The 28,000-nt window shown below is 31.1% G+C and overlaps 1 protein-coding gene and 1 long non-coding RNA gene across 9 annotated transcripts in view; both read right to left on the bottom strand.

Moving 5' to 3' along the window:
* The window catches only part of LOC105149603 (phosphatase and actin regulator 2), a 289,109-nt gene that overhangs the window by 100,480 nt on the left and 160,629 nt on the right, over nt 1-28,000 (bottom strand). The gene's annotated exons all lie outside the window — the stretch shown is intronic.
* LOC147907754 (uncharacterized) overlaps nt 50-28,000 on the bottom strand; it is a 33,656-nt gene continuing 5,705 nt past the window's right edge. Inside the window, exon 2 of the long non-coding RNA XR_015547030.1 lies at nt 50-27,998. This is a non-coding gene — a long non-coding RNA (uncharacterized LOC147907754). The remainder of the gene's footprint in view (nt 27,999-28,000) is intronic.

A 28,000-nucleotide genomic window follows, 5' to 3' on the forward strand; every position in this document is an offset into this window, starting at 1 on the left:
ATTATTCTCAGATCTGTATTTAGTAAAGTTTAGTTTTATTTCAGCGTCATTCTTTTTTCGTGTAATTTTTACTAATGTGAAAAATTTAATAGTCTATTTTTATAAATACTACAATATAATATCGTCATTCCTTTGCGATAAATTATAAAAAGAAATATTCTTTTTATATAATTTGTATTATACGATATCTTCTTCGACATCTTGTCATCATTTATTCAGACATGTCAAAAGAAGTTTCTAACACTGTTCGCGCGGAATTTCTTCGTAGAAGAAACTTTCGGTTTAAGACATATTGTATTATACTTCATCACACGTAACCACCTATTTGTTGTTACGAACTTGGTTGATAGTAGACGTTCAAAATGATTATTACAAAGCCATAGAAACTTGCGTTGCTGACGCTCGCGGCGGTAGTACACTCGATGGATGCAGTACATCGAAGTTAGTGTTAAATCTCAGTAGTCGGAATTAATATCGACAGACCCTGACTGCAGTCTTGTATAACTTCCATCAGTCCCATTGCTTTTCCATCTCGGAATGCGCAAGCATTCATGTTAGAAACGAATGCGTTTGTAATCGCTTCGATAACATCTGGTCTCCGTGGGGGATGATACAATGGCACAACTGAAATGTAAAGCCGGGCGCAATGGAGCAGAAGGCTGTTACGACGAGCTTCATTCTGTGAAAGTGGCCGCTGCAATTAATACCACCGACTAGAATTCTCTCTTCCGCCCTCGCGTTAGTTAGTAACTTCCGTTTCGATTGTCATTCGTCCAATGGTTGTTTCTAAATAAAGATGCAACGACAGACAATGATAATCGTTATGCAATTTACACGAACCACCGATTTTCACTCCCGAAAAGTTCTGTCCGAGTCGGGACACCGCTCAAAGCATAATTTTACACTATAATGAAATTCAGTGATCGGTCTCTCGTATATCGAGATGGTAGCAGTACTAATGATATTAGTTCGCGCGCCTGTTTTGAATACGAGATCCAATGGGCTTTATCGATCGACTGTTACTGAGATATCTTCATACTCAGGGTACACTGGCTTCATCAAAGTTTGACCGATATCGATAGCCAAAGTCCACCGCTATTAGACCAACCTATGACATCATTATAACTATTAATTTTAATCGTGAAATCGGCTAAGAACTAAATACAAGAAATATGATTAAAATTCAGAGAAATTAAAAATTGAACGACGTATTCAACAAATCAACTATATATTTTTGTAAATAAATGTTTCCAAGTCCGAATAGAATTGCGATTGTTTTCAAAAATTAAGGAATAGAAATGGAATAAATATATTTCTGGATTCTCGAGTAATCATGGATTACATTGTGTAATACAAATTAAAAACATTACTCAAACAAACAAAAGTGATGGGCGAATAAACAAACACATCAAGTCAGTCGAGCAAATAAAATAATTAATATCATAATTATTTAATTTGTTATATTTCGTTGATTCAATAATCACAATTATCAGTGCGTAAGTAAATTATTGTATCGTACATTAACACATATTTTGATCAACTGTCCGCCCAAGCAGATCTTTTTATCCACTTTTTATCATGCATTAAAAAATATGTGAATTCGTATACGGAGAATTATATAACACGCAACATAACCGCATGGTGTTAAATCCACACCCATACTCGTATTTTTTAAAGTGTATGCACTAAAAAAAAACAGCCCAGTTAAACGAATTGAAATTCTGATTGAAAATGGACAAATCAGAATTTTCTGGTTGAATTAATTATAATTCTAGTTTGAGACAACTAGAATTCTGATTAACATGATCGAAATCTTTCGATTCATTTATTTTCAACCGAAACATTTTCCCAATACGGCGTACCGAAAAAAACCTCGTTAAAATGTTAATCTAACAAGACACGTAACCGAGCTCATCGATTAATTGGAAGCTCCTGTTAATCACGGAGTTTCTCTACCTAAAACAAAGCGACGATCATCTACCTATTGTGTTCCGATATAGACGTACTACTCCGATTTAGTCCGGCATGTTCCTCATCCGCTACCGTGGACGTCGCGGTTAAAACATCGCGCGATAAATCAATGGCGGATGTCTCGCGCCAGCGCGGAGACCAGGATGGCAACGAAGAGGAGGAGGAGGAAGCGGGTGTGGTCGTTATACACTTGTATCAACAGTAAGCCCTGCTACGGGTCGTTTGTTCTTGTCAGCCAGGCTAATCTAACCAGCACTCCTGCCTGCGTTACAGCATTATGGATTTATGCCGCCCCCGCGTAACATCTCGTTACAGTCTCCCATTCCTTGCCTCCTCCCCTTGTTCCCCTTTCCGCAATCTTTCGCAGTTTCGGATCCACTTCGGGTCAAATCCGTGATATTCATTTTTATTCCCTTTGCCAAAACGAAGGACTGAGTTATTACGTCGTCGCGATCCTTGGGATACACGTGTCTGAAAAGATATTTGAAAAATCCTATCGAAATGATATATTCCATAATATAAGAAAAGGCAATATCCCAGAATTTCTTTCTATTGCGAGTAACACGTATGTTCCCACAAAGTACGAATTATAAAATTGAACTCTTGTACCAATATCTAACATAAAAAAAAAATATAATATAAAGAAATAAAATATATACATGAAAAGATAAATTTGCGGAAATATCTCATTTTAATTTTAAATGTGAGTCTAAACATAATTTTGTTGAACAATCAAAATAATTTTATAAAACGCTTAAGGGAATCCTAAACTGAAGACTGAACTCTGATGGAAAAGCTGTTTTGCTGACTTATACATATTCAAATTCAATACATATCAGACAATTTATATACCAAACATAGACACATCACTACGTATTACTGTATCAATATTGCACGTATACATACATATGAAATTTTCATTCAAATTTTTTTCTTATATTAAAGCTTCTAGTCCATTTATAAAAGCACAGTATTGTTCTTTTACATAATTCCTATCTTGGACTAAGTTTATTTTATATGGCGTACAAAGCATAAAACTTTTACATAAAGCAAATGTAGTTACGAGCTGAAGAAAGAAGCCGGAACAAAATTGTAATTTTCCAATTCTTTCAATTTTCATATGAAATTAAAAAGACCTGGATACGTAATTATCTATATTTTAATTGTAAAAAAGATGGATGATTAAATCTGATAAAAATAATTAAAAAAAAAACCTTGAATAAAAATAATCGCGTTCAGTCAACGTTTTAGATAAAATAGGATCCTTACGTTTGCTGAACAAAATTTTAACATTCTAGCAAGTTTAAGTGTCCTACAAAATTATTTTGAAAGTCCAAACAAAATTATTTTTAAATATACATCTAATTAAAGTTTTTGATACTTCGATAAAATCGTTCTTTCCATATATAAAATTTTGTTTTCGATATCTGATGAAATATCGATGTGTCTCACTACTGTAACAAGAAGTTTAATTAAATGGCTATCAAAAATATGTAAATATGTTCTTTCACGGTTTCATTATTTTTCTCGAAAAAATATATTTTTATCATCAAAGGAATTAAATTTGAGAAGAACATTCGTATTCTGATCTGGAATTCAGTTCCGCACGAGGATCTCTGTCTAGGAATGGATTAAAGCCGGTATGTGAAAGCGTGACATCAACGATAATCTTCCGTGAAAGCTCCGGCGAAAAGGACGAATACCGTGCAACGTGAACTACCGTCAGTCGCAAGCTGCGCTTTCATCGTCGGACTTACTGTCGCGTTGAAGAAGTCTATCCGCGTAGATTTCCACTCACTTTTCCATTCCATTGGTTGTGGAAGAAATATGCGGCGAACGAGGTCGCTGTAGAAACCTTCTTACTATCTTGCCGATACTCGGGTTAAGGTCACGGTCGCTATTAATGTTAGCCCGGTCCGTCCGAAGTCACGCTATGTCGACATGTATCGAGGCAAAAATATTGCATGACAAGATCGTTGATGGTTCGTATGGAGAGAAATTTTTTTTTATGTATTTTTATATTACATCTCTAAGCTATTTATGTGTTTTATTCATGTCGGTCCATTGTATATATTACTTACGCAAGTTAATGACGAGCTTTTACGTTTCACATCAATAAATCTTGCAAGAATGTATATTTTGCATGTTTCATTCTGCGCTTCCATAATGTACTATATTTACATTAAAAAAATATTTGAAATATTTTAGTAAGTTGCAAAATTGAACGACAAATATTTATTGAAGAATTACTCGATTCGCATTTAATTATTACATAGAACATTGGTTTTCCATCGATGTTTTTCAAACAATTGTGAAGAAAAGATCTTGAAGAAGATTTTGAAGAATTTAAATTATGTCACTAATATTTATCTAAATTTCTTAACTGTGTCAGATTTGTTACATAAATTGCACTAAAAAAAATTTACTAAATCTTATTAAATATTTCTTTGAATAATACTAATTGTAAGTAATAAATATTTACGTATATTTACTTATTAAAAAAATTATAGTTAAATTAATTGTTTCTGTATCAAATAAATATATGTTTATATTAAATATAATATAAATATTTACTTATAATTATTCAAACAAATATTTATTAAAATTTTTTTCGGTGTATAATTATATTATATTTAGATATGTATATAATGATATATAATAATTATATATAATAATTATAATAATATTATAAGCAATAAATACAAAAATAAAAAATATTTCTCTCTCTTTCTGTTCGCGCAGATAAGACAATTCTGTATTAAGATAGTTGTTGCTTAAATCCGACATTTAATATGCGCTTGTTGAAAGACGTTAATTTTACAATAACATCCTGTAAAATGTTTTCGTTCACCCAAATCTAATTTCAAGTGACACGAATGTCCTATCATCAACATTTCAGGGAATTCAGTCAGCGAGATGTAAAAGAATAATTTAGCGTCCAATTCGCATCAGACGAAGATGTTAGGATGTTAGCAAATTTCTCGTTGCCCCGGCAGATGCTATAAGACGATTGGCACCTCGTTTGAATATCCCAGAGAGTTTAATCTTTAATGCTGTCGCTGTCCTCTGGGCAATGAAAATGAGATTACGAGACATTCCGCGGTCTCATACAATTCAACAGACTCGTCGCCTGCATAGTTTGCTGTGAAGTTCTACTTATGCGTATGTATGTGTCTGTATGTGTGCTGGGAGTTCATCTTTTCTCTCTCTTTTTCCAGTTTCTTTTATTTTTATCTGCGCATTGAAGAAAATTCCTCGCACACTTTCACAAAGATGTTCACACCTAAAAATGTTCCTCGTGAAAATAGACTATGAGTAGATATATGCATGAAATTTCTACAATTAATCAATCAACATTGATTTTTGGTCAATCAAAATTAATGAAAATGTATGTAATTATAAATGACGATATTTTTTCTTTTTTTAATATTTTTGTTACTTTAAAATTAATAATAATAAATTAATAATAATATATTTATATTTCGTTACTTTACATATTTTTTTAATAAACAACACAAAATAAAAATCTTTTAGTCGTTCTGTCATTATTGTAGAAAAAATGAGTGATGTATTTTTAATCTTGAACAATTGCATAATGTGTTTTTATTATTAAAGTACAAATCATAAGTACCTTGGTAAAAAAGAAGAAAATATATTTAAAAAATACATTTATTCCTCTATTTTAAAAATACTTTTATTCCTCTACAATTAATTATTGTATTAAAATTCGTATTACAAAATTTTAATGATTTAAAACATTCAAATTCAACTTCTTGGAAGTTTGTTTTTTTAGTTGTGACAGCAAATGAGTGGCATACAATATTATTTAATAGTATGAATTTCTCTCAGGTACGTATGTATCGTAAGATATTGTGAGAAAACACAAGTGTTACGCGAATCCTCCGTGCTTTATGAAATTCTTCATCACAGTGGAAACTACGTAGAACAGAGAGAACAGAGAGAACAAAATTGCTTAGTGAATGAGCCTAGAAGAGCCCATAAATTTTACGCGCACGTTTGCTCATCGCTACGAAATCCTCTCGGCGGTTTATGTACCAGCCTGAAGAAGAAATGCGTGTTACGTCGATGCCTTGGAAAAAGAATAAACGACCTAAGAAACGAGTGACGTACACTTCCTGGCGGCTTTCTCACTTAATGGCTACTTTTACAACGGTTTTACGAAATACCGTACATTGCTGGTACAAATTGTGCTATTTGTAAAGATATATTTTCACACGAACGAGATCCGTAATTTGTTCCTTTTCATATTTATTTCTTCGACTTTCTTCATTCGGAGATCATTTATTTCGCGAAAAAGTCCTCATAGTATTTTGTATAGAACACACAAATAACACTATATATTTTTAAACTTTTTTCATATTTCATGACATATAGCAGGTGATTCTGATAGGTTTCTTTCCGTAGATTTGCCCATGTTTTTACCCATTTTTGAAGTTGTTAAAAAAAATTGGATGTCAATTTTTTTTAAACAATTTTAAACAATACGCTTTTTTTACTTTTTAACCCGTTTTTTCTCAAAACCTTGACGTGCTGAAATATTTTTTACGTAATCGTAATGTACGGGAAAAAACCTAGCAACATAATTCTTGTTGTGCAAAGTAATAAAATCAATGAAATACGCAGAAACCATTTTATCATTTACAAAGAATGCATAATAAAGAGAAATTAGCAAATGCATAAAAAGATTTCTTTAATTTTATAATTAGACTGCACGAGCGTAAATAAAAAGCTCTTTAGTTTCGCGAATTTTTAATTGCTTGTATTTTGAGTCAGCTTTAATCACCGGCGCTTACGTAATACGATTATCGTTTTACGTCATTACGTTCGGCAAAATAATTAGTTGCGGGAAGAATTCAGGAACGGCAAATCCTCATTTTTACGATTGCATTTAGCGGAAAGGAGAATTATTTATTAGTAGTAAAGACATTGCGGTGAACGCTTCTTTTCGCTCGTGTTTTATCGACAAATGGCGGAGACCTAATCACGGTAATGAATCCGAAGAGATCGCCAAGTCGATCGCACGTGTCCGTAAACACGAAAGAGTTTATGACCTCAGAAAAAAGCTCATCATTCACTATCACAGGATATAGTCGAACTTGGACTATTTGGAACTGCGACTTGCCGGCGATGCTCCTGCGCATACAGACGCTCAAGAAAATAAAGAAATACTGGCGTTCAACGTGTTTTCCACGTACGGGATATAATAACGTGTTACGCTCGACGACAATTTTAATGTTGCATTGGAGCGATCGATCATCGCTTATACTGACTCTCTGCAAAAATGGCGATATTATGCAAAATGATATGCTACTCTTAATATTCCAACACAAGAGGAATATCAGAGATATTTACTTGATATATAGTTTCAAATTAATTCCTCACAAAAGAAATCAGACGTTTTTGAAATAATAGGTATTATTTGTTTTCAACAAATGAGAAGAATATGTAATAGAGAGAGAGAATATGTAATATTTTAATATAATTAAACGAAAACGGCCATATCTGGAAAAGATTTTACTTAATAATACTTTTGTGTGAATTTTACAATTATGGTTTCGAAATATCTCTAAACTGAAGATCGATTGCAAATTAATACTACAAATTAAATCGACAAGTAATTTAATAATAATAATGATGCTATGGAGCGTCTTTAAAACACCGTAAAGAATTTAAAATAAATATTTTCACTATATAACTATATTGTTTCAAAAATATCTTCTATTTTAATACTGTTTATTTTACTTCGATATACTTGAATTTCCAGGGAAAGAGAGGGAGGGACGACGTTGTTTAGTAAATTTAAGCTGCTTATTACGTGACGTACTTATTCTAATGAGATCTACTTTAACGAACTTGCCGTCGGGTAAATGTGCGTGCAATAGTGCGCACGTGTCAACGAAATCCTTTTAAATGCAGTATATTGGCAAAGATATATTTGCCAAATATTTCTTGCGACCTCGCGCGCAAAATCCAGATCAGCCTGCATTGCATCAAGTTATTCATCGAATCCTAGTATTGTGCGCGTATATGTATATAAATTACAATAGAACCATTGTTCCTCGAGAAGGTCAAGCAAATATTAGTGCATGTAGTATCGCTAATTATCCATAAGTTAATATAGGATGTTCGAATGGTTTATGGAATCGTGCATGGTAAAACGCGAGCTGCAATGCATATGCGAAAACCTACACAAATGCATAATTACACGTAATTAATGATGCACGTGGGACAGTAATCTAAAATCGAATCTATTCGCTTCGTGTAGGAGTGGCGTACTTAATTCGCTAGTTGAGTGCATTATCGGACTAAAACTCATCGCCACTTGACGTAGTCTCTCTCTACCGTTTTAATATGATGCCGTTGGCGAACACGAAATAAGCCAGCGACGTGCAGCTCTGGCTTCCGTTTATCCATTAAAACAAAATCAGGAGAATCTTCAAATTCAGTTTAAAACATACGATTTAGCGAATATATTTCGATATTTCTTATTATAAATACGTTATAAGCATAAACTTCTCATTTCCGAGCATAAATAAAGTAACGTCTATACGCGATACCGACAACAGCTTATATGTTGCCTGGTAACGCTCTCACATCTACTCTTACGTTTGACAGGAGTACATATTTACATTCCTGGCGATTGCCGTTGCTATCTGCGTACCCGATAGAAATCGATTGACACTTGGAAACGACGCGAATTTCCGATGCAGCTCTCGAATGCGCTCTCGAAACGGCTGCACGTCCGGGTCTTTCCGCAAGAATTACGATTCCGATGCGCCAAGCTTGCGCGCCGCATTCCAGCGACCGGATTTCAATGCTGTCGATAAATCTCGATGATAATCCGACTCATTGTGACACTCGACTGCGCTGCGATGTACGCGCGTATATAAATATCGAGTGATCTATCGCTGCGAAAATTGGACAACGGATTATTCTTTATTGATCTCAAGACTGCCGTTTTCGCAAAAAATCAATTGATTAATCGTGGTTCTCTGGTTACACTGGCAAGAAAAACGGTTCCATTATATTAACATAAGACACAAATATATTTTGATCCACCCAGAGAAAGGTTTCTACGATTTAAAGATGTTTCTTTGCTATACAGTTAAAGGAAAAATTTCTTTGATTTGAACGTCATTTTTTTGAGTTGAATATAATTCTTTTTAATCAAATAAATTCTTTTATTTAATTTCAAAAAATAATGTTTAAATCAAAGAAACGATGTTCAAATCAAAGAAATTTTTTCTTTAACTGTGTAGCAAAGAAACATTTCTTTGAATTGAAAAAACCTTTCTCTAGGTGTGAAACAAAGCAGAATTTCTAGTTATTATCCGAGATTTTATAACTAGAACGTTTAATAGACTTAACTATATGGATTTGATTAGTATTTTCCTGTTGAATCTATAAAACTTCTAATTATTCAGATTAATTAATTATTTAGATTCCATGAGAGCGTACGCGACACTGCCGCGAGATGAACGTGGCAAAATTCTATTTTTCGCACTGGAAAAAATTTCTGGTTAAAAATGAATAAATTAGATCCTGATCATAGTAACAATCAGAATTCCGGTCATCGTGAATGATTACCTCTCGACGAAATTTATACCTACTTAACTATAAATATTTTACTTATTTATTTTCCATTAATGCAAATATTATAGATTCTTTTTCTAGTGCGTAATTCAGAATGACGGAACACAGAAAGATTTCTAATTAACTAGATTTTTTTCCGTGCAATCTTTATTTCTTTTCTCAAGCTTATACGTTCGATAAAAAAATTCCATCCAAAAAACTAACTGTCTATCATATGATGATCGGATGGAAAAATGTATTTCTCAGATAAATGAAATACTTTTTCCTCAAATGGATAAAAAAATGGATAAAAAATTACGAGAGATGTGTTTCTCTCGCTCGAGTAAGATACGACGCAAACGTACAGATGCAATATCAATCACAAAGATCATTAGTCGCGGTACATGAAAGTACAATCGCGAAAGCCACTCCCGCTAAAACCGAGAACTGGAATCGAAGAAAAATCGTCGCACTTCTTACGTATTGCGAAGCTAAGATGGGAAACAAGATACTTCTTCGTTCATGAAAAAAGAAGCAACATCGATGTAACAGGGAGGATTGGAAAGGATAGAAGGGACTATATTCGTGATGATGGAAGGAACGAAGTTCCTTTTATACATCTCTACTCGCGATCGGGAACATCGTTATCTAACGAAAGCAGAGTAGGGAAAACTTCGTTCACATGGCAATCCCATGGAAGCTCAAAGTTACAAGTTTCTTCGCAATGGAAAATGTGTCAGGTTGAGGTAAAATAACATGCGAGAATTCTTACAAAGTGCCCTGTATATGATGATTTAAGATCACGCAAAAGTACGCGATGGGATCAAGTGTGAAAATCTCGTAAAAAATTCCCAGATTTAAGTATTTTCCTTGAATAAAGTCAATATAACAAGCATTTTCGAAAAATCGAAATATTTTTCACGTAAATATAACAGTATAACAAATAACTAAATGATAAAATTACGCATATACTCGTATACTATATATTTTTTTAAAGTTTAACATAGTTTTCGATTTTGTTCAAATCATCACATAAATATTTAGCAAAATATTTTTATATACGCTTTCGAAAAACATTTTTACTCTCATTTTGAAAAAAATCTAGTAATATTAATCGAGCCTCAATGATAGTTACTTTAGTGAGATAATTTCAATTAAATGATTAATATAATTCAAAATCAACTATAAATTATTTTCTTATTATTACCAAACGATTGATTACTATCATGTTTAATAAATTTACTAAATAATATACCAATATAAAATACATTTAGTAGTTATTATCACATGGATAGAAAGATTTTACTGCAATACCTAAAAATTTAACTACATACGGATCTAAAAATAATTTTGTTGAACTATAAAAGTAATAGTGTAGAACGCTCAAGTAGGCTGTTCATTATATAGTTGAGTTTTCTATGTAATTATTTTAATGGTCCAACAAAATTATTTAATATAACTAAATATATTATAGCTAAGATATTTTATATAGCTAAATTTTTTAATATTTCGGCAAAATTGTTTTTTCCGGTGCAGACTTTTTTTCAGTTTATCATGTATACTAATGTTATACTACACATACAACATGTTATACTAATATTACTAATTATAGCTGTTTTTAAATTGTATGCGTTAATAATATTGTATTAGAAATTAATGTACTGGTAAATATGTACTTATAATCTGCATTTATTATCTGCAAAGGAAGTCCTCAAATCCCTTTATTATTACAGAACGACTATATCCAAAGAGCGATTTGCGGATTTACAAAACCGCCTCTGAATTACGATCTACGTCTCTAATACCCAAGGATATGCGGTAAAGATATGGTTGAAGTTATCCGAGTTCTGGAAAATCTAGAGAAGCTTACCAAGCGCAACCTTGACATTAGCCTTGTCTCGCAGCTTTAAGTACCAACCATGTCATTATTATATTCCCACTACGATTACGTTCCATTTTCGAGAATAAAACCGTATTTTTTTGAAATGAAAATAAAAGAGAGAATCTAATATGATATCCGTTCAAAATGCATGTTAAAATTGAAGTTTAACAAAATAAATTTCAGCTATTTCAGTTGTTTCAATATGCAATCAAATGCATGTTATTTTCACATCGTTATCAACAAAACAAGAAACATCAATATATGTATATAAATGACAAACAAACTGTACCACATAAAAATAATCTTTTCCGAATAAACTACGAGTACATTAAGCATTCATATATTCATTAATAAACAATAATAATTTCCACGTTACAAGTGGAAAAAAAATAGAGAAAAAGAAAGATAAAAAAAATAGAGGAAAAAAGAAAAAAAATAATTTATAAATATAATATTCTAAAAAAATTGACAGAATTGATATTCAGATATCTAATTCAATATTATCTTAAATAAACACTGTGATTGTTAAAAAAATATTTAAAAAATTAATCTCTAACTTCAGCCAGTGCTAAATACTTCAGCGTGCGTTCAAATTTCTGTCTCTCTCTCTCTTCCTCCCTCCTCTCTCATCGTTTAGTCACAGTGGAAGTGGCTTTTAAATCTTTTGTCCTTTAAACGTTGACAGCACCAGAGTTAGACGTTAAGGAGTATACGGTGAGGTTCTGCGGTTCCGCGCCGGGGGTTGCAGCTGCAGTTGCAACGCCTAGGCAGTGCGGCATGGGTGTGCTGCATCCCCCGCGACTCATGTCCCGGGAATTTCGTGGCCCTGGATGCCTCCACCGCCACCGTTGCTGCCAGCACCGCGGCCTCGCCGACGGGGGCGTGCGGAACGTACCGACGCGGCAAGTCCCCGATGTAACGATTCCGCGACTTTGTTCCGACAACGTGTCGTCGTTTCCGCACGCCGCGTGATGCATTGTCGGCACGTCCGACCGCGGGATTAATCCCCACGGTCTATTGTAATGGGCGTCAATTTCACTACAATTTATAATTATATTTTGAAAAGAAGAAGTGATAAATTCGTAAAACGTATAATGATTAATATTCTTACATATGTACTTTTATAATGGCGTCACCTCTCAACTATGATTCTTGTAATTTGTGTAACAGATATTTCTTTTATTCGCGATAAAAATAGAAGACCAAAAGAATTACATAAAAAAAAAAACGATTTTGTTGAAATATCTAAAAATTCAGCCAGATCTAAAAATAATTTTGTTTGGACTATTAAAACAATTATGTAAAATGTTCGAATTGGGGTTCCTAATATTTGCAGTATTGTCAATAATGTTTAAGTGTTCTATATGTATTCTAATAATTCGATAAAATTATTTTCAGATTTGTAGTTTAATTTTTAGATAATAACACCGTTTTTTTTCCGTAGAGCACATCCAAGAAGTTTGACAAAAGATTAGATACAACTAAGAATAATGCTAGAATGTAAAATCATACTTTCAATCACAGATCTTTTTCTAATACTTTTTATAATGCTGATTTTTCATATAAATTTTATTAAAACGTGCGTTCCCAGAACAATTTTGAGAGAATTGTTGCAAACGACGATTGAATGCTTGCAATGCTACGTGATATGAGTTATTTGTTGTAACATCTGTTGTAACAAGCTGTTCCGAATTTCTCCGTGCGAGAGAATTTAACCAAGTTAGGTACTACAAACCGAACGAATATTGTACGGAAGTTACAATTCAATATAAAATTTTTATAATAAAGAATAAAGTTCTTAGGTATTATATTTTTCGTTAATAAGTTCTTTAAAGATTTAAGATACTAGTAGCATCAAATTGCAATAAATTCAATTTTTACAGATTTTAAGATGCTTCTGATTAAATTTTGGAGAACTATTAATATTTAACCAAAGGATTGACAATGTCATGAAGTTTAAATATGTTAATCATGTTACAACAAGATTTGCATTTCATATGTTCAATTCGAAATATCGCGATAGCTGTGTATTTACTATATTTTGTCATTGTTTTACTATTCGATATAAGATGCTCTTTTAAAAATGTTTTTATATCCACAGATTGTTTTATTATAATCTTTACATTTCGGAGAATATTTTTCCTCTTCTGTAAAATATTGCCACATCAAATTGCTTCGGTCAACTTAGGACAAAACTTTCAATAATTTTTATAAATAAACAAATATTAAATAATTTTTTTATAAATGTATATATATATATATATATTTTTTTTTTCGGTTTTGTAACGTCTTTCGCCGTTGTACCTCTCATACACGTATGTGATGCGCACGCAGGTCGCATACAGGACTTACAATTTTAACTGCCGGTTCCGGCAGTTTTTTGAGAGGTTTTCTTGGCAATAAATACTCTTGGTGGTTTGCCAGACCATCAAAGAGGAGCTATGAGCGCGTGAAAAATTCTTTGAATCTACCTGGGATCGAACCCAGGATCTTCTAGCAGACCAATAAGCTGTCTGCTTTGCCACGCTCATCCTCAGTCTATCATAAGAATTATAAGAAGTTTTATTCGAAGCATGTGTTTTATAAATCTTGTAAATAATAGAGTTAAATAATTAAATTTGATTTATATCGGCAATTAGTTATTAGCAGCATCAAATCGACAATCAATTTAATTTGTGAGATTATATTATTTTAGTCGATTGTATTACAAGTTCAAAAGTAATCGGTCATGCAGTCATATAGGAATCTGATATAAAAGTATTAAAAATGCATGTAGAAATATTATTCCACAACACCTAATTTTGATCGTAGTTGACGCTTCTTTTACTTACACAATTAATTAATATAGTTCTTTTTTTGTTTATAACACACTACTTTTTTTTATAACATACAATAATACAAAAATCCTTGATATTTAAACTTCGTTTTTCAAGGAATTTGAAATTGAAATGTATCTATAAAGATTTTTTAAAATAAAAGCATCTTAAAATTCAAGTATTGTATTCGAACAGTTCTATATTCCATTGGAAAATCCTCCAAAGGAAATCTTCGAGAACTATAAGAAATACTTTCTTTAGGATTCGAATATTTTAAGGAGGATACGTCTTTTGTTAATGAAAACTTTCGGTCTCTTAGTTTAATGTGTACTAAGGGTATAAAATATATTCTACGTTTCTACGTGATATTCTACGTTTTCTCATAAACAATACATTTCTCGCAGTCGCGTTGCGCTGTGAGATTTCTCGAGTTTATCGATTCGTTGTCGTGCCTTCATTAAAATCGTCCTACCTCGCGACAATCTTAATTGAATCTTCTTCATCTGTAATACCTGCATAGATTCTATCTTCGTTACGAAGGCTTTATCGCGCCGCTGTAATATTGATTCCTGCAATGAGGAACACTTAAATCCATAGTTCTTACTTCTCCCTTCTTATGTTTCACTGTAAAGGATTTATATCCTATTTCAGAGATGACACTCTGCTTCTCCTGTGCAATTAATATATATAATATGTAATTAAAGAGAATATAAATAAGTCCAAATCAGCATCATGTATATTATTCAATATATTTCTGCGTTGATAGAAAAATGATACGTTTCAATCAAATTAACAACGTTTCAGTATAACATTTTTTATAAAATGTATAAAATTCTAAATTGACCATGTTTTAAAGAATAGTGAATATGCAATTCCTACAACTTTATTTTCCTTCCTTGTTACGCTTTCAGTTATAATTTCTTTTAAACCAGTCGTGACTTTTAAAATTTGTTATTCTTAAAACAATGAGTTTTCATGTTACAATCCTAATATAAATGTAAATTCCACCCCTTATTAGAGTTATGATACTTTTCTATATAAGCAAACTACAAATAAGTAATCTTTCAAAAAATATATTAGTCTTTAAGATAAATTTCTTTTTATTATTTAAAAAATGCTAATTTTTTATTTGTATCATTTTTCTATCAACGCGTCATATCGAAACGTTAACGTCATCATTTTCACGTTTCTCTTTATAAATAATTAACGCCTATAGGTACATATAAATAACGAGTACCTTTTCATTTTTCAATATATTTTTAAATCCTGTAAATATTGAATAGTTATTCACCCACACGTTTGCGTCACAAGGTAGAATAAATCATTGAGACAAAGGCTTCGTCAAAGCATTAATTAACTGCTTTACTTGTAAAACGTTAATCGCATTATTATTACACTGATAAAAAAATGTCATTATCTTAACAAAAAAATATTTTTCCATTACATCAATGCTGAACTATAAGAAATATAACCATATAAGAACGCAGTGACAAAATACGTTATTTTTAATTAAATCATATCGCTTATACAAGTTTCAAATTTAATGATGTTATCTAAAAAGCAATGCACTCACATTTGTCAATCATGTCATTTTATTTACATGATTCTTATTAAGAGCACAATTAAAGTATTTAAATGACTATATGCAAATCCTGTAGATTATCAATGTTTAAATTTAATTGATAACTTCTGTAGATGATTAATGAACATCGACGTGTTCGAATCTTGACACGTAACATTTATCCATGAGTTAACTTCACTACCACCTGCCGCGTCATTTGATAAATTGATTATATATGACATATACGACACATACAATGGAAAATAATTCATCTGCGTTAATAATTTTAACTTTCATTATGACAATATAAAATATCTCTCGTATTCTCTTTCTCTCTCTCTCTCTCTCTCTCTCTCTCTCTCTCTCTCTTTCATTTGTTTCCCTAATGATATTTTACAAATTATTTCTCTTTTTTAAGCTAAAAAATATTTATAAAAAATTTAGTAGAATATTTAACTAAACATGAAACTTTATGCGTATATTACTAACGCGTATATATATGGAAAGAACAATTTTTACTGATTAAAAAATTTAGCTACATATCTGAAAATAACTTTGTTAGATCAAAATAATTACTTTAAGGCAAAAATTTTGTGATTATAATTATTACTGATATAATATTATTAATAACTACAAAAATTTATAACTAAAATATATATATATATATACACACACATATATATAATATTTATGCCACATGTAATTTATTGTCACATAGATATAAAAAGTTTTTCTCTCAAGAGTATGTAGGTATTTAAGATTATTTAACGACTCAGATTTTAACGTAAGTCTAATTAAAAAGAAAAGACTAATTAATTTGCGAGTTATTTCGTGAGAAAGTGAGAATGATGCATACACAACTTATTAAATTCCTAATAGACGTGATAAATTATGGCGTGTCGAAATTACCATTTAGAATATACGATTCGTACCAAAGCTCATAGTATAACTAGTAGTCCACGAGATAATTATTTCCTACTGGTTAGATTCCTAACCAATGGCACAGTGTCAGCGTGCATGGAATATCGATATTTCGCCGCACGAGCATGTGGTTAAAGGCTGATTCACGCTCATCTGCATGCAGCGTAAAAAATAAGCGTAAATAATTTAACGAAAACTGTACTTGCACTGGCGTGAACCGTAAAAAATTGGCTTCAACATAAAACGAATTATTCATGAATTGGCAGGTAATTACTATTCAATAATCTTTATAAAATTTCTCTGACAAATATTCTACTTTACTGACAAAGATTTTCAAATATGTAAAATTTATTACAACAAAACTAAAATTAAGTTAAGATAAAATTATCTTTTGTTACAATTATTAAATAATAATTCAAATTTTCGAGTGATATTATTTTCAACTTATCTACACTCGATTTTATTATTTAGATTTTCTTTTAAAAAGTGAAATATAAAGTAAAATTTTAACTTCTTTTATTGAAGGACATTAATAACTCTCAAAGAATAATTAAGAGTATGAATTCTACTTGTGATTAAGTGATATAAATAGAAAACCAATTTATATCCTTATGTATTTAAATTAAGTTTTAAATAAATATATATTTACATGCTCTTGAACATATATGTCCAAGTGTAAAAAAACTGGGGAAAAGTTGTTCCATCTGCATTAAAATTATGTTTTATGATGCAATAGCTAATGCACAGGCTTTTAATGGAGAACTCATTTGTTGCGGAGTGCGGAAATTGTTCTGTGAGAGTCCCGCAGCCAGTTTTCGCGAGAATTGACTCTGCTATCATAAATTTAATCATGACCACAGAAATGTTTAGCGCATTTACGCTTAATAACATTTTATGCAAACATTAGTACTAGATGCCATAGACAATTAATATGAAAATTTTAGCTTGTAATTACAACAGCTATTGCAGATATTAATGTTTTAGCATGCTTACAATAAAAGATACTTGATATGATTCTTTAGCAATATATCGATTTCAAGTAATAATGAGAGATATTTGTTATTCGACATTAAATACTAAATTTCAAAATATATGACGTTTTCACAGGAATTTTCTGTAATGCGTTTATTGCATTTAATTAAAGAAAATCTGTTATTTAATTTTAAATATGTTTCGCAGAAGCAATATTTTGCATTAATCGGTTTAGGTACTTTATAAATTTCGATACATCGTAATTACGCAACATGTTACGGTTTAACTTTTAAATTTGTAATTTCATCGCAAATTTAATTACTCTTTGTATAACCGCCTGTGAATATTTCAAAGTTAGGCTTTTAATTAAACTTTTAGTAATTTTCACGATATTTCTAAGATATTAAACAAGCACAAAGAGTTACTCGGATATAAATAAAAAAAAATTAAGTAAAAGAAGGTATTACAATTTTTTAAATTCTGTGTCCTGGAAATATTGATATAAACATTTAAGATTAGATTTTTAACATATCAACACGTAGTCTCAAAAGGAAAAAGTTACAAAGAAATGGTATAAGATAATCAGTTGATATCATTGTAATAAATCGCAGTTCTTTCAATTAGTTCACATTACAAAAGATTGGGAAAACAATGAAATTTATCATGAGATATTTATGAAATCGAAGAGAATTTATAATAAAATCGGATTTATGGGAAATATTCTATAATCGCTGTATAATACTTTAATATCGTATTCTCTAGAAATTAAATAGAATAATAAATTATACTATCAATTGTCCATAACTGGTTTATCGTAATTAGTATTATATCATATAATAATACTGTTAACGGCTAATTACACACATTACTTATACAGGATTAAATGTTACTGCACAGACATGGATTTGCTTAAGTATCTACAATTTAGATAAATCTAAAAATAATTTTTTTAGCATCAAAGTAATTATGTACGTCAAACTAGTTGCTAAAATGTCAAAACTTTTTGTAGCATTGCTTATTATACTTGAGATTCTTATGCAATTATTTTAAATCGACAAAATTATTTGTAGATTTGTACTTTAAATAAAATTTTTAGATATTTTAATAAAATCGTTCGTTTCGTATGTTAATTTGTTATAGTTCATTCATTTTAGAGTAATAGATCTATTTTATGATATATCTATATACATCCATCGCATATATCTAATACAATTTTCATATATCTGAGATTCAGTATTTCAAAATAAGATGAAGAATAATTTATCGCCCATTTGATCATTGCTCCTCTTCCCCGACGTCAACCTTATAAGTCTTTCCTTAAATTATCAGAATTCATTGCAGCCATTTCATTCATTTTAGACAACATTATTGATTGCGATCGAGATTCGCGAGAACATGGTTGAACACGCAATTCTTTATACGAAACTCTCAATATTATTGCATGCAACATGAACTTTATTACTTCGCGATAAAAGAATAATACGAAGAAAGTAATAAAATACAGTACAACGCGTTCCGCAGTTAATCTTTGTGTGCTTCGTTTTTTAATACTAGCTAAATGTCATAATATAACATAATTTATAATTCTTGTTCTTTATCACTTCGATTCAGCTTTAAACAAATGAGTTATATGAAAAACTTCTTCGATAAATAGCTATTATCTTGACACGTAGTTAATCGCGAGTATAAATCAGTTGCGACAGCTGATAAATGTTAATTATAAATAATCTCGTTTCGAAAATAAAATACAAAGCATCTCGTATTGTTCTCGATTTAAGATTCGGCGCAATAACGACGTAAATATACCGCATGTAGAGTTGCCACATTAAAATTTTTAAAATTAGAACTTAATTACACATCAAAAACCCCGGACATTTCACTTGCAATTCGGACGAATACAAAAAATATGTATAAATTAGTACAGTTGAGAATCAACAAATAATTATTTCACATATAATTGTTAGCACTTACAATTAATGCAAAAAGCGATTGGAAAATAAATGCTGTTATGTTTTTATTTAAAATAACAAGTTTTACAGGTTTAATGTATTTACGTATTCTCATTATCTTTCAAAAACTTCAATAAAATAAATAAATACATAAATATAAAACATAAAGAATTTAAATTCAAACTTCAATTACATAAAAAAAATTAGTATACGGAAAGAAATTTAAAGAATTCAAATTAATAATAAAAAATAGTTTATATTACTGATTTTTGCTGTGCAATTGAATATTATATAACTTAGTAAAAAACATTACATTTTAATATTAATTCAAACACATAGCTATTATAAATCAGAATTAATATTAGGTGTTGGAATTAATTCGTAGCGTTTTTAATGAAAGAATGTTATTTATTTCACATGAGCATTAAAAAATACATTAATGAAAGTACTTCCCATCACTTGTAAAACGCTACGAATTAATTCCAACACCTAATACAAGAGAAAGAAATTAAAATAGTGTAAAAGAAGTTAAAGTAAAATATTTAGAAAATTTTCTGAAACTCTGGACCTTCAAGAAATCCCTCGAACATCCTTGGACACCTAAAAAAAAAAGAGAACTGATGGCAACCCTAATCGCATGCGACAAAATATCGAAACCACATGTCTATTTTGTCTTGTCGCGATTCACGAGAAAGATTTTATATTTTAATATTCAGGAATTTTTTCAATATTCTTATCTTTAGTAGTAGTATCGATCATCAAATCATTATTATACATTTTTCGCGATTGATCGCGTAAAAATAGTCACAAATTTAAATACAATTTTATACAATACTATAATTGGTCAATTTTAATCTATCTATAATTAAAAAAATCATTGTAACTTTGATACTATAAAATTTCCTTTGCTTTATATAAGTAATCTCCAGAATACGCTACTAAAAAATTATACGGTGATTGCGGAATGGTCTGCACATGCCATCGCGTAATGGCCAGCATCCGTATCGATTACATTACACTGCAGGCATCAATTACACGCTAGTATAACGAGAAGCCACGAGATTCCCTCCACGTCGTTACGACGCGATTCTCTCATTTACTTTTCCAAGGGAACGCTTCGTGAAGTGGTTTCCGATCAACGGCGATCTTCCTTCGAGGATTCTGAACGTCATTGCCGAGCCATGCTCTCCTCCGTTTTTCCTTCTTTTTCTTCCTTTTTTTCTATCGTCCACTTTTGACCGAAGCAAAAGCGGAAAAGCAAATGAATCTCGAAGCGCTCATGAAGAAGTAGCGCCTTTGCAATATTTTTAAATCCAATAGAGGTAATGAACAGTAAAGACTGCAATAGGTCGCTGCAATGACCTATTGATTTGTTATTAAAACATTGAATATTGCCAATCTTTTTCCAAGACTGTGTTTCTTCGTCTTGAAAATGATTCAATTAGTTAATAAGACAACGAGATAATGGATACTGGAAATATCAGCAATATTCTCAAAGCAAGAAATTTAATTTTTATGTCAGTATAACTTATATTGAATAATGATTATTTTTAGAATCTCTCTTGTTCCTTCTCAATAGATATCGTCAAATTTCATGTGCGAAGAATTAAATGATCAAACGGAGCCAGTAAGAAGCTGCACATACATGTTCACACAAGCACGTGCCAAATCTACCAAACGTGTACGTGACAAATCCTTTTGTGTGTGTGTGTATGGGAGGAAATGTGTATGAGAGACTGAATTATTACAAGCGGGTCAGTGCTAGGCTGTTAGGCAAATTTAAACTATATATCTATTAATATTTATAAATATTTTAACAAAAAGATTCACACTCTTTGACCTCTCCGGCACATTTAGGGGAGAGTGAGGTAAATCGGATCTATTTGTAGTTTTTGCTCTCTATAAAGCGTAAATAAAATCTGATCGTAAAATCGAAAGTGCCGATGCGCGATGGAAAGATCATTTAATACCCTCCATTTTTGTTTCAGACCATTTTGATGTATTTCTCACCTATGTTGAACGACAATGGGAAATGTAAAAACGCTTCTCATCATAAGTTTGAAAAATTATATATCACACTTTATTTTATCATTACGTGTTCTTCTACAATAGTTGACAAGATGACATCGAATCTGATATTTTTTGTACGCATGATATCTCTAATCTTTGTTAAAATATTGATAAATATTGTTACAATATTTTGTAACAATTAATAGCACTAATCCACTTGTAATAATTTAGTCGTTATAGTTCTACGTACACAAGTGTTCAAATTAAAATGTATTTTACAAATCCAAAAGATGAAGATGTTTGCCTCTTGCATGCAAAGCTGGTGCCGTCGCATTATTAATCCGTTTTATTAAATAAACAGCGATTAATATGGAAATGATATAATTTGAAAGTAATAGATTCAAAAAGTTTTTAAAATCTGGAGTAATTAATTTATTTAATATGATTTATTCTCAAAATTATATCATTATATACTTCAAATTATTTATTATATAAAATTTCACAAAGGAAATAAAAATTGAATTAATTTTTTCTCTTTTTTTTTCACGAATTAATTCTTTTTCTAAGATGATTATATATCTCAAGCAAATATATTAGATTGATTCATAATAAAAGCATTATAAGTTTTACAAATAATTTTAATGATTTCGGCGGCGTTATTATTGCTATAAAAGTATTGAAGTATACAATATTAAATTGAACGCTTTTTGTTCGATATGCACTCTTTTTAATGAATTATTTAATCTTTATTATAAATCAAATTAAAAATGCAAATGCAATTTTTACCTTTACTTTTAAATTAATGAAAAATAATTTACCTTTTTAATACAATATTAAAATGTTATTGTAATCAAATACTCAGTACATTATATTTTCAAATTCATTTAATACATGTATATTTAATATACATACATATATGTATATATCGTGAAATTTAAAAAAATGATTTAATGGATATAATGATACAAAAATAAATTGTATTAAACAAATGAATTGCTATGTAGATTTTTAAAAGCTTTTGGAGCTTTCTATTGTTCTCAAAATATAGCCATTTTCGAATTCATAAATAGTTATTTAATTTAATAAAACCGATTAATAGTGCAACGATATTAGCGTATATGCAAGAAGAAAAAAAACTTCATTTTTTTATTTCTAAAATATATACTTTAATCTAAACTCATGTGTTGTAATTTTGCAATTACAATGACTGAATTATTCAGAGGATCGATGATCTTTGAATTTGCGTCTCATATTAGTTATAATTTATATGTGTAACTCATATGAGATGCATATAAAATACAATCTTTTTATGACAATATATATCATTAAAAAATTAAATTTAAAATAAAATATAAGATTCATGTTAATTAACGTTGAATTAATATATTATGACAATAAGAATAGCATTGTGCATTCTGTTTATTGCTCCTTGCTAAAAAGATTGTCTTCTTTATTTTTAATGCGGCCTGCTTAAAATGTGAGAATAAGTGTCTTCAGAAAATTTCCAATTCTTTCAATGCAGATTTACTAAAAACGAGGGAAGAATGAATGTGCTTGCGGGTGTTCGCGAAAGAAAAAAAAACCGACTGACAAGTTTTTGACCGGATAATAAGTAGCTCGTTCAGTGCGATTTTCCCACTCTTTAAAGCACTCCCGGTGACTCATCTTGCTCTGTGCACAGCGCTAAAGCGCAACCTCGAATGAGATCGGGAAGACTGAATGCATCGAGGTCACGGATGCTCGCGGTCGGTCGCATAGTTCGTTCCCCATTCGCTCTTGGGGGTACATCCCTTATTCGGGCCGTGGACTCGCTCCGGACTGGGGAATGTCGGGTAAAGCTCGTTGGAAACCGCTAAAGAACGGCTCTGCGACGAAGAGGTATGCTGCTTTTCTTGCTGCGGAAGCTTTAGACCATGATGAGAAGGATGAAGATTCGACCTCATCATGACAAGCGCTGCGGGTTTTTGCTCTAACAGAGAGAGAGAGAGAGAGAGAGAGAGAGAGAGAGAGAGAGAGAGAGAGAGAGAAAGATGAGGGAGGGAGGGGGGGGAGACTTTGCCTGTTCGTCAATAGCCGACTTTGATCGGTAACAAACAGTTTTCATCGTGATACAACAATTTGAAAAACTGATTCGCGGTTCGTCGTCGCGGTTACCTTTGCCATTCTCTGATACACAGATTTGCCGTGGTTCGAAAAATGAAACACTACCGCGTTTTGCTCTCGTTTTAAATGTCGACCGTTGCGCAAGTTTTAATTTTAGGTAGATGTAAAAACGATTGTATATAAAATGCGTAAATTTGATTCGACCACCATTATAGATATAAATACTGTGCACCCTAAAAATAATTGTTCAATGGAACATCACGTTATCATCCAGTCTATTATTTCGGAGAACGCGATTTTAAAGATACGTAAAATCAATGGAAAATGATTGTTAATTGCATTGTGGAATCAGTCGAAATTGGAGAACAGATTTGGAAAATAGGGCTTCGGATGAAGTTACAGAGAGGCGAGGATGGTGGCCATCGATTCCGAAGGAAATGCGACACTCGAAGGGCGCCACGTGCTGGCTAAAGCGCGTGATGTGGGTTAAGGACGGCGAGTGTGCACAAACCTTCTGTATTCGTGGAGCATTTCAAAATCTGGCGAAATATAATCTTGAAAATTTCAACGGAGAAATAAAAGTGACTTTAAGTAATCGCGACGTGAATTGCCGTCGAAAACAGAGCAAGTCTCTGGAGATCGAGGAAAGAGGAGAAAGGTAAAAAGAAAGAAAAAGAGAAATATTATATCTTGAAAGAGAAGCACGCACAATAGATATAGGCTTCAATATCTCCGTCGGCAATAGCAACTGGCTCTCGATCGATCGGTCAATCGTTGTAATTCCCGAAGGAATAATTTATTTCTAATGTACCTGATGGCCGACCTAAGGATCGACTGGAGGATGTTAACTGAAAGCCGATATACTAAACCGATTGTACAGACCGGACCGATAAATAATTCCACGAATCGTGCTGAGAACCATGGAGGCGAATTAGGTCAGCAAGTGAGAAGTAATATGGAAGTCAGTTGTTCAAATGCTGCCCATGAAACTGTGAAAGCTTCATTTCGCGTCCTAGTATCCTTCACATTAATATAATGAGATACTGCGCATAGCACACTAAGATAGAAATTATTCATTTGTCTAATTAATTTTGCTTATCTTTATTTCATCGAAAAATATATGGATTTATAAGTAAAATATAATATATATGTTTGACTTATAATTAAATACATAATAAATTCTTCATTGAAAGAAATAAAGATGAACTAAATTAATTTAGTCAAATAAATAGTTTTTTCTCAATGCAGTGATATTTAGTGGAAGAAAGCGGAAATTTGACTAAAGATTATTTTAAATAATAAATGAACAATTTTACGCAAAACGGAAAATAATGAGAATCGATTTTCAAATAATTGAAATCGATTGTTAATTCAATTGTTATTTCTTAAGCGACAGAAGAAGAAAATACGTTTATTAATATAAAATAGAACATGAATTTATTGACAATAAAAGATAAGAGACTTTTTTATTGAATTTCTAAACTTGCGTTTCAATTACATCGATAGACGGATAATTCATTTGTCTTCTACGAAGAGTTGTATATAATTCTGCAGCTACAGAGGATTAAAAATTAATTATTCCTCACATGATTCCCGAGGGATTAATTCATCCCGGAAACGGTTCACGGAGAAACTTCAAGTAAATTTCAAGACTTTCATGTAATTAAGAAAATTTCAACATGAAGGCCATTAAATAGCATCATACGCAGATACTATTACATGAAATAATAACAAAGATGCTCATTGCTCGAAAACAAGTGCAAGTGCAAGTGATCTCGCACACAAAAAGTCGCCGTACCGTTAACGCGCGCTTTAATTAAACGTCAAGTTTGACAAGAACGAAAAAAAGTTTTGGAACTGGAGCATTCGAACTGTCGGATCTTCCCAGTTTTCTTACGAAAGAATTCCGGCTCGGCCTTAATTGCGCTGCGCGATCACAGATCGCGGTGTCAGATAGAGAGAGAAGAAAAGCAGTGCTTTTTTTCTTGTTTTTCCTTTCATCTCAAATTTTTTTGGATATCAAATATTGATCATGGCCTACGGAAACGCAAGTCATTGCGACAGCTTTTCTTCAACGTTACAGTGTCATTAAGTATCACGATAATTATAATTAATTAATTGTATAAAAGAAAGAAAAATAAATCGTTATAAAATCATAGACGACCTGCGTCAAACAAAAAAGAGAAAAAAAAGAAGATATAAGATTGCTATTAGTGGCAACCAAATTCCAATTAAAAATTTTATCATGTCAGTAGAATCGATTGCCGTGAAAAGCGATTAAAATCACCACGGAATAATTTATTAATGCAGAATCAGCTATCAGCACGAACTTTCGAAATCCTTTTTCTGATTGGGAGATAATTTGAGTTCTTAACGAGATTTGCATTCCTAAAGTGTGTGATCGGTGATAACATAGATTGCTAAACTTTTACTCTACATTACACGCGTAAGATGTTTTTGACACGCCAATATTACGTCTTAATTTTCATTGTTTCATTCTTTTTGATTTATAATTAAGTAAGATTCTATACATTCTTTAGACAAAAATAAATGCAAAATTTTTTTTAATTGTAAAATAATTTACAGTAAATATAATACTGCGTATAATAGCGTTTTCATACATTTAGCAAATTTATAAAGCGGATTATCTTAGATCTACATCCCATGCAAGTAATGAAGAATTAATTAAACGATATGTCACACAATCATGGAGTTGGCTTAGTGTTTAAAACAGTTAATTAGAAGAAGAATTATTGTATTGTCTAAGCTACAAAGTCTACATAAAAAGTTATCCAAAAATCTGAGCAACAATTTGAAACACAATAACATTTCAAAAAATAAGTGCATCGAGAAGCAATTAACTCCTTCTGTTTATTTCCTTCTTTCTCTCAAGTGTTTTTTTTTAAATTTTAATTCTGAATGTAATCGTAAAGATCTGATTTAAATATTTAGAAAACACAATAAATATTGTTAATTATTATTAAAAAATATTATTAAAAAAGCTAATTTCAAATAATCTATACATTGTTATAACAACAAATATATATATATATATAACGTTTTCAGTCAATGCGTAAGCGATAACATGAAGCACATCATTTACTGTTCTAGTTTGATAACGCAAGATTTACGACAGGAATGGAGGCGCCACATCCCGTGGATAGCATCCGCAGGCGGTATACTAGTTGCTCTACAATCGATTGCAGAGAAAGCTTTACCGGCCGTCGGTGGAAAGAAAGAAGAATCTGTGATCCATTTCTTGTAATTTCGGAAAAATAATTTTAATTCCGATTTTCATTTATTTCTTTAGTCTTAAATATGTTATATTAATAAGTATTTATTTTCCTAAAGTTGCTTATTAATTTTTCATTAATTTTCACCATGGTAAACCTACATGGTTTTATTGATCACTGACAAGCGCACCTCTGAATCTTGGTGAGAGATGGCGGCAGGTTTCGTTTAAAAGAACGCTAAAAAGACTTGAAAATGATTCAATTATGATACAAAATTTAATCTTTTTTTTTTACAATTTTTTGTACGTTTATGTTTAATAAGTATTTCTGATTATGTGCTAATGTAAAAAATGAAAAAATAGATAAAAGAAGCAATGACTGTGAAAAGTCTGCTCATTTAAAGCAAAATCGATGTAAAGTTCGCTAAGAGAAAGACAGACAGAATGTTATCCTTGTAATATTAAATCGATATTATATGCTGGCCTTAAAACGACTGAAAATAACTAGCACCGAAATAGATTCATGTAAATTAAATATCATCGAATTAAGCCAAAATAAAAGATTTGGAGGAAAGATCTGTCTCCAAAAAGAAAAATTTTAATTTAAATTTATTTAAATCAAATAAATATTTATCGTGTTCCATTTTCAAAAATTAATAAAAGAAAAATATATTATTAGAGATTATAAATAACTCTTGCCGAATATGCCTTTTTCAAAAAATTTAATTTTGACAGTTCTAAAGTACGAAAACAACAAATTTTTAATAAAGCCTTTTTAATAAAATTAATAATTGTTGCACTTCCTCTCTTAACTTGACACGTACAGCATGTACATATAAATATTTAACAGATTGATTTCTCATTCATTATTGTTTTCATTTCTTATACAATACATATATCTTAATTTTATTATCAACTTACAATTCCGGCGCAGAATCAAAATGCAGTTTAATCAGCATTAATGCGTAAATGAGGTGATTACACATACCT

This window comes from Acromyrmex echinatior, chromosome 12 (genome assembly GCF_024713525.1).
Source record: "Acromyrmex echinatior isolate Ae372 chromosome 12, ASM2471352v2, whole genome shotgun sequence".
Classification (NCBI taxonomy): domain Eukaryota; kingdom Metazoa; phylum Arthropoda; class Insecta; order Hymenoptera; family Formicidae; genus Acromyrmex; species Acromyrmex echinatior.